General features: G+C 40.0%; 17 non-coding genes and 18 pseudogenes across 17 annotated transcripts; all 35 read right to left on the bottom strand.

Moving 5' to 3' along the window:
• Positions 1–3: 3 nt before the first annotated feature.
• Positions 4–122, bottom strand: LOC139957555 (5S ribosomal RNA; annotated as a pseudogene).
• Positions 123–346: 224 nt separating this feature from the next.
• LOC139956697 (5S ribosomal RNA) lies at positions 347–465 on the bottom strand (annotated as a pseudogene).
• Positions 466–710: 245 nt separating this feature from the next.
• LOC139956885 (5S ribosomal RNA) lies at positions 711–829 on the bottom strand (annotated as a pseudogene).
• A 624-nt stretch (positions 830–1,453) lies between these two features.
• On the bottom strand, positions 1,454–1,572 carry LOC139955118 (5S ribosomal RNA). Its single transcript, XR_011788371.1, has one exon. It is a non-coding gene; the product is annotated as a 5S ribosomal RNA (ribosomal RNA).
• Positions 1,573–1,648: 76 nt separating this feature from the next.
• On the bottom strand, positions 1,649–1,767 carry LOC139956884 (5S ribosomal RNA; annotated as a pseudogene).
• A 264-nt stretch (positions 1,768–2,031) lies between these two features.
• Positions 2,032–2,150, bottom strand: LOC139955190 (5S ribosomal RNA). Its single transcript, XR_011788439.1, has one exon. It is a non-coding gene; the product is annotated as a 5S ribosomal RNA (ribosomal RNA).
• A 76-nt stretch (positions 2,151–2,226) lies between these two features.
• LOC139955069 (5S ribosomal RNA) lies at positions 2,227–2,345 on the bottom strand. Its single transcript, XR_011788321.1, has one exon. It is a non-coding gene; the product is annotated as a 5S ribosomal RNA (ribosomal RNA).
• Positions 2,346–2,766: 421 nt separating this feature from the next.
• On the bottom strand, positions 2,767–2,885 carry LOC139955091 (5S ribosomal RNA). The gene has a single exon (XR_011788343.1). It is a non-coding gene; the product is annotated as a 5S ribosomal RNA (ribosomal RNA).
• Positions 2,886–3,130: 245 nt separating this feature from the next.
• On the bottom strand, positions 3,131–3,249 carry LOC139956882 (5S ribosomal RNA; annotated as a pseudogene).
• Positions 3,250–3,873: 624 nt separating this feature from the next.
• LOC139957079 (5S ribosomal RNA) lies at positions 3,874–3,992 on the bottom strand. The gene has a single exon (XR_011789446.1). It is a non-coding gene; the product is annotated as a 5S ribosomal RNA (ribosomal RNA).
• A 76-nt stretch (positions 3,993–4,068) lies between these two features.
• Positions 4,069–4,187, bottom strand: LOC139955025 (5S ribosomal RNA). The gene has a single exon (XR_011788279.1). It is a non-coding gene; the product is annotated as a 5S ribosomal RNA (ribosomal RNA).
• Positions 4,188–4,263: 76 nt separating this feature from the next.
• Positions 4,264–4,382, bottom strand: LOC139956712 (5S ribosomal RNA; annotated as a pseudogene).
• A 76-nt stretch (positions 4,383–4,458) lies between these two features.
• LOC139957712 (5S ribosomal RNA) lies at positions 4,459–4,577 on the bottom strand (annotated as a pseudogene).
• Positions 4,578–4,801: 224 nt separating this feature from the next.
• Positions 4,802–4,920, bottom strand: LOC139956050 (5S ribosomal RNA). Its single transcript, XR_011789274.1, has one exon. It is a non-coding gene; the product is annotated as a 5S ribosomal RNA (ribosomal RNA).
• A 73-nt stretch (positions 4,921–4,993) lies between these two features.
• On the bottom strand, positions 4,994–5,112 carry LOC139957554 (5S ribosomal RNA; annotated as a pseudogene).
• A 224-nt stretch (positions 5,113–5,336) lies between these two features.
• LOC139956049 (5S ribosomal RNA) lies at positions 5,337–5,455 on the bottom strand. Its single transcript, XR_011789273.1, has one exon. It is a non-coding gene; the product is annotated as a 5S ribosomal RNA (ribosomal RNA).
• Positions 5,456–5,528: 73 nt separating this feature from the next.
• LOC139957782 (5S ribosomal RNA) lies at positions 5,529–5,649 on the bottom strand (annotated as a pseudogene).
• Positions 5,650–5,873: 224 nt separating this feature from the next.
• On the bottom strand, positions 5,874–5,992 carry LOC139955889 (5S ribosomal RNA). The gene has a single exon (XR_011789116.1). It is a non-coding gene; the product is annotated as a 5S ribosomal RNA (ribosomal RNA).
• A 245-nt stretch (positions 5,993–6,237) lies between these two features.
• On the bottom strand, positions 6,238–6,356 carry LOC139957068 (5S ribosomal RNA). The gene has a single exon (XR_011789445.1). It is a non-coding gene; the product is annotated as a 5S ribosomal RNA (ribosomal RNA).
• Positions 6,357–6,432: 76 nt separating this feature from the next.
• On the bottom strand, positions 6,433–6,551 carry LOC139957552 (5S ribosomal RNA; annotated as a pseudogene).
• A 224-nt stretch (positions 6,552–6,775) lies between these two features.
• On the bottom strand, positions 6,776–6,894 carry LOC139955080 (5S ribosomal RNA). The gene has a single exon (XR_011788331.1). It is a non-coding gene; the product is annotated as a 5S ribosomal RNA (ribosomal RNA).
• A 245-nt stretch (positions 6,895–7,139) lies between these two features.
• Positions 7,140–7,258, bottom strand: LOC139956881 (5S ribosomal RNA; annotated as a pseudogene).
• A 581-nt stretch (positions 7,259–7,839) lies between these two features.
• On the bottom strand, positions 7,840–7,958 carry LOC139956551 (5S ribosomal RNA; annotated as a pseudogene).
• A 73-nt stretch (positions 7,959–8,031) lies between these two features.
• LOC139955104 (5S ribosomal RNA) lies at positions 8,032–8,150 on the bottom strand. The gene has a single exon (XR_011788357.1). It is a non-coding gene; the product is annotated as a 5S ribosomal RNA (ribosomal RNA).
• A 76-nt stretch (positions 8,151–8,226) lies between these two features.
• Positions 8,227–8,345, bottom strand: LOC139957551 (5S ribosomal RNA; annotated as a pseudogene).
• Positions 8,346–8,569: 224 nt separating this feature from the next.
• LOC139956048 (5S ribosomal RNA) lies at positions 8,570–8,688 on the bottom strand. The gene has a single exon (XR_011789272.1). It is a non-coding gene; the product is annotated as a 5S ribosomal RNA (ribosomal RNA).
• Positions 8,689–8,761: 73 nt separating this feature from the next.
• LOC139955930 (5S ribosomal RNA) lies at positions 8,762–8,880 on the bottom strand. The gene has a single exon (XR_011789156.1). It is a non-coding gene; the product is annotated as a 5S ribosomal RNA (ribosomal RNA).
• A 421-nt stretch (positions 8,881–9,301) lies between these two features.
• LOC139956696 (5S ribosomal RNA) lies at positions 9,302–9,420 on the bottom strand (annotated as a pseudogene).
• A 245-nt stretch (positions 9,421–9,665) lies between these two features.
• On the bottom strand, positions 9,666–9,784 carry LOC139956760 (5S ribosomal RNA; annotated as a pseudogene).
• Positions 9,785–10,408: 624 nt separating this feature from the next.
• LOC139957057 (5S ribosomal RNA) lies at positions 10,409–10,527 on the bottom strand. Its single transcript, XR_011789444.1, has one exon. It is a non-coding gene; the product is annotated as a 5S ribosomal RNA (ribosomal RNA).
• A 76-nt stretch (positions 10,528–10,603) lies between these two features.
• On the bottom strand, positions 10,604–10,722 carry LOC139957046 (5S ribosomal RNA). Its single transcript, XR_011789443.1, has one exon. It is a non-coding gene; the product is annotated as a 5S ribosomal RNA (ribosomal RNA).
• A 76-nt stretch (positions 10,723–10,798) lies between these two features.
• On the bottom strand, positions 10,799–10,917 carry LOC139957721 (5S ribosomal RNA; annotated as a pseudogene).
• Positions 10,918–11,141: 224 nt separating this feature from the next.
• LOC139955068 (5S ribosomal RNA) lies at positions 11,142–11,260 on the bottom strand. Its single transcript, XR_011788320.1, has one exon. It is a non-coding gene; the product is annotated as a 5S ribosomal RNA (ribosomal RNA).
• Positions 11,261–11,336: 76 nt separating this feature from the next.
• On the bottom strand, positions 11,337–11,455 carry LOC139957076 (5S ribosomal RNA; annotated as a pseudogene).
• Positions 11,456–11,679: 224 nt separating this feature from the next.
• On the bottom strand, positions 11,680–11,798 carry LOC139957465 (5S ribosomal RNA; annotated as a pseudogene).
• Positions 11,799–12,010: the final 212 nt, after the last annotated feature.

Below are 12,010 nucleotides of genomic sequence, written 5' to 3'. Positions count from 1 at the left end.
AAAAGCCTACGGCACCCAGTATTCCCAGGCGGTCACCCACCTTAGTACTGACTGCGCTCTACGTTGCTTGACTTACCTGATCGGACGAGAACCGGTATATTGAACGTGATGTGGCCGTAGACATTACAAGAGGTGAAATGCAGGCTAGTTGTTTGGTAGGTTATGATGAGTGGATTTAATGTATATATTATACATGAATGTATTTAATATATATTAAGTTAATCTATATTTCACATATATATGTATTAAATTCTAATATATAAAAACAATCGAGTTATTTATTAATATATTCGATTTTCAAATCGCTTTCCTTGTGGCAAGACAGTGTTCTAATTAGAAAAAGAAAGGCCTACGGCACCCAGTATTCCCAGGCGGTCATCCATCCAAGTACTGACTGCGCTCTACGTTGCTTGACTTCGGTGATCGGACGAGAACCGGTATAGTCAACGTGTTATGGCCGTAGACATAACAAGAGGTCAATGTAGGCCATTTCACTTTCTCATCGTCGTGGCAACATAGTGTTATCAATTGGGAAAATAAAAGCCTACGGCACCCAGTACTGACTGCGCTCTACGTTGCTTGACTTCGGTGATCGGACGAGAACCGGTATCGTCAACGTGATATGGCCGTAGACATAACAAGAGGTCAATGTAGGCCATTTCAATTTCTCATCGTCGTGGCAACATAGTGTTATCAATTAGGAAAATAAAAGCCTACGGCACCCAGTATTCCCAGGCGGTCACCCATCCAAGTACTGACTGCGCTCTACGTTGCTTGACTTCGGTGATCGGACGAGCACCGGTATCGTCAACGTGATGTGGCCGTAGACATAACAAGAGCTGAAATGCAGACTACTTGTGTGGTAGGTTATGATGAGTTGATTTAATATATATATTATACATGAATGGATTTAATATATATTATGTTAATCTATATTTTACATATATATGTATAAAATTCTAATACATAAAAACAAAGTAGTTATTTATAAATATATTCGATTTTCAAATCGCTTTCCTTGTGGCAAGACAATGTAGGCCATTTCAATTTCTCATCGTCGTGGCAACATAGTGTTATCAATTGGGAAAATAAAAGCCTACGGCACCCAGTACTGACTGCGCTCTACGTTGCTTGACTTCGGTGATCGGACGAGAACCGGTATCGTCAACGTGATGTGGCCGTAGACATAACAAGAGCTGAAATGCAGACTACTTGTGTGGTAGGTTATGATGAGTTGATTTAATATATATATTATACATGAATGGATTTAATATATATTATGTTAATCTATATTTTACATATATATGTATAAAATTCTAATACATAAAAACAAAGTAGTTATTTATAAATATATTCGATTTTCAAATCGCTTTCCTTGTGACAAGAGGTCAATGTAGGCCATTTCAATTTCTCATCGTCGTGGCAACATAGTGTTATCAATTAGGAAAATAAAAGCCTACGGCACCCAGTATTCCCAGGCGGTCACCCATCCAAGTACTGACTGCGCTCTACGTTGCTTGACTTCGGTGATCGGACGAGAACCGGTATCGTCAACGTGATATGGCCGTAGACATAACAAGAGGTCAATGTAGGCCATTTCAATTTCTCATCGTCGTGGCAACATAGTGTTATCAATTAGGAAAATAAAAGCCTACGGCACCCAGTATTCCCAGGCGGTCACCCATCCAAGTACTGACTGCGCTCTACGTTGCTTGACTTCGGTGATCGGACGAGCACCGGTATCGTCAACGTGATGTGGCCGTAGACATTACAAGAGGTGAAATGCAGACTACTTGTGTGGTAGGTTATGATGAGTTGATTTAATATATATATTATACATGAATGGATTTAATATATATAATGTTAATCTATATTTTACATATATATGTATAAAATTCTAATACATAAAAACAAAGTAGTTATTTATAAATATATTCGATTTTCAAATCGCTTTCCTTGTGGCAAGACAATGCAGGCCATTTCAATTTCTCATCGTCGTGGCAACATAGTGTTATCAATTAGGAAAATAACAGCCTACGACACCCAGTATTCCCAGGCGGTCACCCATCCAAGTACTGACTGCGCTCTACGTTGCTTGACTTCGGTGATCGGACGAGAACCGGTATAGTCAACGTGATATGGCCGTAGACATAACAAGAGGTCAATGTAGGCCATTTCAATTTTTCATCGTCGTGGCAACATAGTGTTATCAATTAGGAAAATAAAAGCCTACGGCACCCAGTATTCCCAGGCGGTCACCCATCCAAGTACTGACTGCGCTCTACGTTGCTTGACTTCGGTGATCGAACGAGAACCGGTATAGTCAACGTGATATGGCCGTAGACATAAGAAGAGGTCAATGGAGGCCATTTCAATTTCTCATCGTCGTGGCAACATAGTGTTATCAATTGTGAAAATAAAAGCCTACGGCACCCAGTATTCCCAGGCGGTCACCCACCTTAGTACTGACTGCGCTCTACGTTACTTGACTTACCTGATCGGACGAGAACCGGTATATTGAACTTGAGATGTGGCCGTAGACATTACAAGAGGTGAAATGCAGGCTAGTTGTTTGGTAGGTTATGATGAGTGGATTTAATGTATATATTATACATGAATGTATTTAATATATATTAAGTTAATCTATATTTCACATATATATGTATTAAATTCTAATATATAAAAACAATCGAGTTATTTATTAATATATTCGATTTTCAAATCGCTTTCCTTGTGGCAAGACAGTGTTCTAATTAGAAAAAGAAAGGCCTACGGCACCCAGTATTCCCAGGCGGTCACCCATCCAAGTACTGACTGCGCTCTACGTTGCTTGACTTCGGTGATCGGACGAGAACCGGTATAGTCAACGTGATATGGCCGTAGACATAACAAGAGGTCAATGTAGGCCATTTCACTTTCTCATCGTCGTGGCAACATAGTGTTATCAATTGGGAAAATAAAAGCCTACGGCACCCAGTACTGACTGCGCTCTACGTTGCTTGACTTCGGTGATCGGACAAGAACCGGTATCGTCAACGTGATATGGCCGTAGACATAACAAGAGGTCAATGTAGGCCATTTCAATTTCTCATCGTCGTGGCAACATAGTGTTATCAATTAGGAAAATAAAAGCCTACGGCACCCAGTATTCCCAGGCGGTCACCCATCCAAGTACTGACTGCGCTCTACGTTGCTTGACTTCGGTGATCGGACGAGCACCGGTATCGTCAACGTGATGTGGCCGTAGACATTACAAGAGGTGAAATGCAGACTACTTGTGTGGTAGGTTATGATGAGTTGATTTAATATATATATTATACATGAATGGATTTAATATATATAATGTTAATCTATATTTTACATATATATGTATAAAATTCTAATACATAAAAACAAAGTAGTTATTTATAAATATATTCGATTTTCAAATCGCTTTCCTTGTGGCAAGACAATGTAGGCCATTTCAATTTCTCATCGTCGTGGCAACATAGTGTTATCAATTGGGAAAATAAAAGCCTACGGCACCCAGTACTGACTGCGCTCTACGTTGCTTGACTTCGGTGATCGGACGAGAACCGGTATCGTCAACGTGATGTGGCCGTAGACATAACAAGAGGTGAAATGCAGACTACTTGTGTGGTAGGTTATGATGAGTTGATTTAATATATATATTATACATGAATGGATTTAATATATATTATGTTAATCTATATTTTACATATATATGTATAAAATTCTAATACATAAAAACAAAGTAGTTATTTATAAATATATTCGATTTTCAAATCGCTTTCCTTGTGACAAGAGGTCAATGTAGGCCATTTCAATTTCTCATCGTCGTGGCAACATAGTGTTATCAATTAGGAAAATAAAAGCCTACGGCACCCAGTATTCCCAGGCGGTCACCCATCCAAGTACTGACTGCGCTCTACGTTGCTTGACTTCGGTGATCGGACGAGAACCGGTATAGTCAACGTGATATGGCCGTAGACATAACAAGAGGTCAATGTAGGCCATTTCAATTTTTCATCGTCGTGGCAACATAGTGTTATCAATTAGGAAAATAAAAGCCTACGGCACCCAGTATTCCCAGGGGGTCACCCATCCAAGTACTGACTGCGCTCTACGTTGCTTGACTTCGGTGATCGGACGAGAACCGGTATAGTCAACGTGATATGGCCGTAGACATAACAAGAGGTCAATGTAGGCCATTTGAATTTCTCATCGTCGTGGCAACATAGTGTTATCAATTAGGAAAATAAAAGCCTACGACACCCAGTATTCCCAGGCGGTCATCCATCCAAGTACTGACTGCGCTCTTCGTTGCTTGACTTCGGTGATCGGACGAGAACCGGTATAGTCAACGTGATATGGCCGTAGACATAACAAGAGGTCAATGTAGGCCATTTCAATTTTTCATCGTCGTGGCAACATAGTGTTATCAATTGTGAAAATAAAAGCCTACGGCACCCAGTATTCCCAGGCGGTCACCCACCTTAGTACTGACTGCGCTCTACGTTGCTTGACTTACCTGATCGGACGAGAACCGGTATATTGAACGTGATGTTGCCGTAGACATTACAAGAGGTGAAATGCAGGCTAGTTGTTTGGTAGGTTATGATGAGTGTATTTAATGTATATATTATACATGAATGTATTTAATATATATTAAGTTAATCTATATTTCACATATATATGTATTAAATTCTAATATATAAAAACAATCGAGTTATTTATTAATATATTCGATTTTCAAATCGCTTTCCTTGTGGCAAGACAGTGTTCTAATTAGGAAAAGGAAGGCCTACGGCACCCAGTATTCCCAGGCGGTCACCCATCCAAGTACTGACTGCGCTCTACGTTGCTTGACTTCGGTGATCGGACGAGAACCGGTATAGTCAACGTGATATGGCCGTTTACATAAGAGGTCAATGTAGGCCATTTCACTTTCTCATCGTCGTGGCAACATAGTGTTATCAATTGTGAAAATAAAAGCCTACGGCACCCAGTATTCCCAGGCGGTCACCCACCTTAGTACTGACTGCGCTCTACGTTGCTTGACTTACCTGATCGGACGAGAACCGGTATATTGAACGTGATGTGGCCGTAGACATTACAAGAGGTGAAATGCAGGCTAGTTGTTTGGTAGGTTATGATGAGTGTATTTAATGTATATATTATACATGAATGTATTTAATATATATTAAGTTAATCTATATTTCACATATATATGTATTAAATTCTAATATATAAAAACAATCGAGTTATTTATTAATATATTCGATTTTCAAATCGCTTTCCTTGTGGCAAGACAGTGTTCTAATTAGGAAAAGTAAGGCCTACGGCACCCAGTATTCCCAGGCGGTCACCCATCCAAGTACTGACTGCGCTCTACGTTGCTTGACTTCGGTGATCGGACGAGAACCGGTATAGTCAACGTGATATGGCCGTTTACATAAGAGGTCAATGTAGGCCATTTCACTTTCTCATCGTCGTGGCAACATAGTGTTATCAATTAGGAAAGTAAAAGCCTACGGCACCCAGTATTCCCAGGCGGTCACCCATCCAAGTACTGACTGCGCTCTACGTTACTTGACTTACCTGATCGGACGAGAACCGGTATATTGAACGTGAGATGTGGCCGTAGACATTACAAGAGGTGAAATGCAGGCTAGTTGTTTGGTAGGTTATGATGAGTGGATTTAATGTATATATTATACATGAATGTATTTAATATATATTAAGTTAATCTATATTTCACATATATATGTATTAAATTCTAATATATAAAAACAATCGAGTTATTTATTAATATATTCGATTTTCAAATCGCTTTCCTTGTGGCAAGACAGTGTTCTAATTAGAAAAAGAAAGGCCTACGGCACCCAGTATTCCCAGGCGGTCACCCATCCAAGTACTGACTGCGCTCTACGTTGCTTGACTTCGGTGATCGGACGAGAACCGGTATAGTCAACCTGATATGGCCGTAGACATAAGAAGAGGTCAACGTAGGCCATTTCACTTTCTCATCGTCGTGGCAACATAGTGTTATCAATTGGGAAAATAAAAGCCTACGGCACCCAGTACTGACTGCGCTCTACGTTGCTTGACTTCGGTGATCGGACGAGAACCGGTATCGTCAACGTGATATGGCCGTAGACATAACAAGAGGTCAATGTAGGCCATTTCAATTTCTCATCGTCGTGGCAACATAGTGTTATCAATTAGGAAAATAAAAGCCTACGGCACCCAGTATTCCCAGGCGGTCACCCATCCAAGTACTGACTGCGCTCTACGTTGCTTGACTTCGGTGATCGGACGAGAACCGGTATAGTCAACGTGATATGGCCGTAGACATAAGAAGAGGTCAATGGAGGCCATTTCAATTTCTCATCGTCGTGGCAACATAGTGTTATCAATTGTGAAAATAAAAGCCTACGGCACCCAGTATTCCCAGGCGGTCACCCACCTTAGTACTGACTGCGCTCTACGTTGCTTGACTTACCTGATCGGACGAGAACCGGTATATTGAACGTGATGTGGCCGTAGACATTACAAGAGGTGAAATGCAGGCTAGTTGTTTGGTAGGTTATGATGAGTGGATTTAATGTATATATTATACATGAATGTATTTAATATATATTAAGTTAATCTATATTTCACATATATATGTATTAAATTCTAATATATAAAAACAATCGAGTTATTTATTAATATATTCGATTTTCAAATCGCTTTCCTTGTGGCAAGACAGTGTTCTAATTAGAAAAAGAAAGGCCTACGGCACCCAGTATTCCCAGGCGGTCACCCATCCAAGTACTGACTGCGCTCTACGTTGCTTGACTTCGGTGATCGGACGAGAACCGGTATAGTCAACGTGATATGGCCGTAGACATAACAAGAGGTCAATGTAGGCCATTTCACTTTCTCATCGTCGTGGCAACATAGTGTTATCAATTGGGAAAATAAAAGCCTACGGCACCCAGCTCTGACTGCGCTCTACGTTGCTTGACTTCGGTGATCGGACGAGAACCGGTATCGTCAACGTGATATGGCCGTAGACATAACAAGAGGTCAATGTAGGCCATTTCAATTTCTCATCGTCGTGGCAACATAGTGTTATCAATTAGGAAAATAAAAGCCTACGGCACCCAGTATTCCCAGGCGGTCACCCATCCAAGTACTGACTGCGCTCTACGTTGCTTGACTTCGGTGATCGGACGAGCACCGGTATCGTCAACGTGATGTGGCCGTAGACATTACAAGAGGTGAAATGCAGACTACTTGTGTGGTAGGTTATGATGAGTTGATTTAATATATATATTATACATGAATGGATTTAATATATATTATGTTAATCTATATTTTACATATATATGTATAAAATTCTAATACATAAAAACAAAGTAGTTATTTATAAATATATTCGATTTTCAAATCGCTTTCCGTGTGGCAAGACAATGTAGGCCATTTCAATTTCTCATCGTCGTGGCAACATAGTGTTATCACTTGGGAAAATAAAAGCCTACGGCACCCAGTACTGACTGCGCTCTACGTTGCTTGACTTCGGTGATCGGACGAGAACCGGTATCGTCAACGTGATGTGGCCGTAGACATAACAAGAGGTGAAAGGCAGACTACTTGTGTGGTAGGTTATGATGAGTTGATTTAATATATATATTATACATGAATGTATTTAATATATATTAAGTTAATCTATATTTCACATATATATGTATTAAATTCTAATATATAAAAACAATCGAGTTATTTATTAATATATTCGATTTTCAAATCGCTTTCCTTGTGGCAAGACAGTGTTCTAATTAGAAAAAGAAAGGCCTACGGCACCCAGTATTCTCAGGCGGTCACCCATCCAAGTACTGACTGCGCTCTACGTTGCTTGACTTCGGTGATCGGACGAGAACCGGTATAGTCAACGTGATATGGCCGTTTACATAAGAGGTCAATGTAGGCCATTTCACTTTCTCATCGTCGTGGCAACATAGTGTTATCAATTAGGAAAATAAAAGCCTACGGCACCCAGTATTCCCAGGCGGTCACCCATCCAAGTACTGACTGCGCTCTACGTTGCTTGACTTCGGTGATCGGACGTGAACCGGTATAGTCAACGTGATATGGCCGTAGACATAACAAGAGGTCAATGTAGGCCATTTCAATTTTTCATCGTCGTGGCAACATAGTGTTATCAATTAGGAAAATAAAAGCCTACGGCACCCAGTATTCCCAGGCGGTCACCCACCTTAGTACTGACTGCGCTCTACGTTGCTTGACTTACCTGATCGGACGAGAACCGGTATATTGAACGTGATGTGGCCGTAGACATTACAAGAGGTGAAATGCAGGCTAGTTGTTTGGTAGGTTATGATGAGTGGATTTATTGTATATATTATACATGAATGTATTTAATATATATTAGGTTAATCTATATTTCACATATATATGTATTAAATTCTAATATATAAAAACAATCGAGTTATTTATTAATATATTCGATTTTCAAATCGCTTTCCTTGTGGCAAGACAGTGTTCTTATTAGGAAAAGGAAGGCCTACGGCACCCAGTATTCCCAGGCGGTCACCCATCCAAGTACTGACTGCGCTCTACGTTGCTTGACTTCGGTGATCGGACGAGAACCGGTATAGTCAACGTGATATGGCCGTTTACATAAGAGGTCAATGTAGGCCATTTCACTTTCTCATCGTCGTGGCAACATAGTGTTATCAATTAGGAAAGTAAAAGCCTACGGCACCCAGTATTCCTAGGCGGTCACCCATCCAAGTACTGACTGCGCTCTACGTTGCTTGACTTCGGTGATCGGACGAGAACCGGTATAGTCAACGTGATATTGCCGTAGACATAAGAAGAGGTCAATGGAGGCCATTTCAATTTCTCATCGTCGTGGCAACATAGTGTTATCAATTGTGAAAATAAAAGCCTACGGCACCCAGTATTCCCAGGCGGTCACCCACCTTAGTACTGACTGCGCTCTACGTTACTTGACTTACCTGATCGGACGAGAACCGGTATATTGAACGTGAGATGTGGCCGTAGACATTACAAGAGGTGAAATGCAGGGTAGTTGTTTGGTAGGTTATGATGAGTGGATTTAATGTATATATTATACATGAATGTATTTAATATATATTAAGTTAATCTATATTTCACATATATATGTATTAAATTCTAATATATAAAAACAATCGAGTTATTTATTAATATATTCGATTTTCAAATCGCTTTCCTTGTGGCAAGACAGTGTTCTAATTAGAAAAAGAAAGGCCTACGGCACCCAGTATTCCCAGGCGGTCATCCATCCAAGTACTGACTGCGCTCTACGTTGCTTGACTTCGGTGATCGGACGAGAACCGGTATAGTCAACGTGTTATGGCCGTAGACATAACAAGAGGTCAATGTAGGCCATTTCACTTTCTCATCGTCGTGGCAACATAGTGTTATCAATTGGGAAAATAAAAGCCTACGGCACCCAGTACTGACTGCGCTCTACGTTGCTTGACTTCGGTGATCGGACGAGAACCGGTATCGTCAACGTGATATGGCCGTAGACATAACAAGAGGTCAATGTAGGCCATTTCAATTTCTCATCGTCGTGGCAACATAGTGTTATCAATTAGGAAAATAAAAGCCTACGGCACCTAGTATTCCCAGGCGGTCACCCATCCAAGTACTGACTGCGCTCTACGTTGCTTGACTTCGGTGATCGGACGAGCACCGGTATCGTCAACGTGATGTGGCCGTAGACATAACAAGAGCTGAAATGCAGACTACTTGTGTGGTAGGTTATGATGAGTTGATTTAATATATATATTATACATGAATGGATTTAATATATATTATGTTAATCTATATTTTACATATATATGTATAAAATTCTAATACATAAAAACAAAGTAGTTATTTATAAATATATTCGATTTTCAAATCGCTTTCCTTGTGGCAAGACAATGTAGGCCATTTCAATTTCTCATCGTCGTGGCAACATAGTGTTATCAATTGGGAAAATAAAAGCCTACGGCACCCAGTACTGACTGCGCTCTACGTTGCTTGACTTCGGTGATCGGACGAGAACCGGTATCGTCAACGTGATGTGGCCGTAGACATAACAAGAGGTGAAATGCAGACTACTTGTGTGGTAGGTTATGATGAGTTGATTTAATATATATATTATACATGAATGGATTTAATATATATTATGTTAATCTATATTTTACATATATATGTATAAAATTCTAATACATAAAAACAAAGTAGTTATTTATAAATATATTCGATTTTCAAATCGCTTTCCTTGTGACAAGAGGTCAATGTAGGCCATTTCAATTTCTCATCGTCGTGGCAACATAGTGTTATCAATTAGGAAAATAAAAGCCTACGGCACCCAGTATTCCCAGGCGGTCACCCATCCAAGTACTGACTGCGCTCTACGTTGCTTGACTTCGGTGATCGGACGAGAACCGGTATAGTCAACGTGATATGGCCGTAGACATAACAAGAGGTCAATGTAGGCCATTTCAATTTTTCATCGTCGTGGCAACATAGTGTTATCAATTAGGAAAATAAAAGCCTACGGCACCCAGTATTCCCAGGCGGTCACCCATCCAAGTACTGACTGCGCTCTACGTTGCTTGACTTCGGTGATCGGACGAGAACCGGTATAGTCAACGTGATATGGCCGTAGACATAACAAGAGGTCAATGTAGGACATTTCAATTTCTCATCGTCGTGGCAACATAGTGTTATCAATTGTGAAAATAAAAGCCTACGGCACCCAGTATTCCCAGGCGGTCACCCACCTTAGTACTGACTGCGCTCTACCTTGCTTGACTTACCTGATCGGACGAGAACCGGTATATTGAACGTGATGTGGCCGTAGACATTACAAGAGGTGAAATGCAGGCTAGTTGTTTGGTAGGTTATGATGAGTGGATTTAATGTATATATTATACATGAATGTATTTAATATATATTAAGTTAATCTATATTTCACATATATATGTATTAAATTCTAATATATAAAAACAATCGAGTTATTTATTAATATATTCGATTTTCAAATCGCTTTCCTTGTGGCAAGACAGTGTTCTAATTAGAAAAAGAAAGGCCTACGGCACCCAGTATTCCCAGGCGGTCACCCATCCAAGTACTGACTGCGCTCTACGTTGCTTGACTTCGGTGATCGGACGAGAACCGGTATAGTCAACGTGATATGGCCGTAGACATAACAAGAGGTCAATGTAGGCCATTTCAATTTTTCATCGTCGTGGCAACATAGTGTTATCAATTAGGAAAATAAAAGCCTACGGCACCCATTATTCCCAGGCGGTCACCCACCTTAGTACTGACTGCGTTCTACGTTGCTTGACTTCGGTGATCGGACGAGAACCGGTATATTGAACGTGATGTGGCCGTAGACATTACAAGAGGTGAAATGCAGGCTAGTTGTTTGGTAGGTTATGATGAGTGGATTTAATGTATATATTATACATGAATGTATTTAATATATATTAAGTTAATCTATATTTCACATATATATGTATTAAATTCTAATATATAAAAACAATCGAGTTATTTATTAATATATTCGATTTTCAAATCGCTTTCCTTGTGGCAAGACAGTGTTCTAATTAGGAAAAGGAAGGCCTACGGCACCCAGTATTCCCAGGCGGTCACCCACCTTAGTACTAACTGCGCTCTACGTTGCTTGACTTACCTGATCGGACGAGAACCGGTATATTGAACGTGATGTGGCCGTAGACATTACAAGAGGTGAAATGCAGGCTAGTTGTTTGGTAGGTTATGATGAGTGGATTTAATGTATATATTATACATGAATGTATTTAATATATATTAAGTTAATCTATATTTCACATATATATGTATTAAATTCTAATATATGAAAACAATCGAGTTATTTATTAATATATTCGATTTTCAAATCGCTTTCCTTGTGGCAAGACAGTGTTCTAAT

Source organism: Apostichopus japonicus, chromosome 17 (genome assembly GCF_037975245.1).
Source record: "Apostichopus japonicus isolate 1M-3 chromosome 17, ASM3797524v1, whole genome shotgun sequence".
Taxonomy (NCBI): domain Eukaryota; kingdom Metazoa; phylum Echinodermata; class Holothuroidea; order Aspidochirotida; family Stichopodidae; genus Apostichopus; species Apostichopus japonicus.
This window is presented reverse-complemented; position numbering and strand designations above follow the sequence as displayed.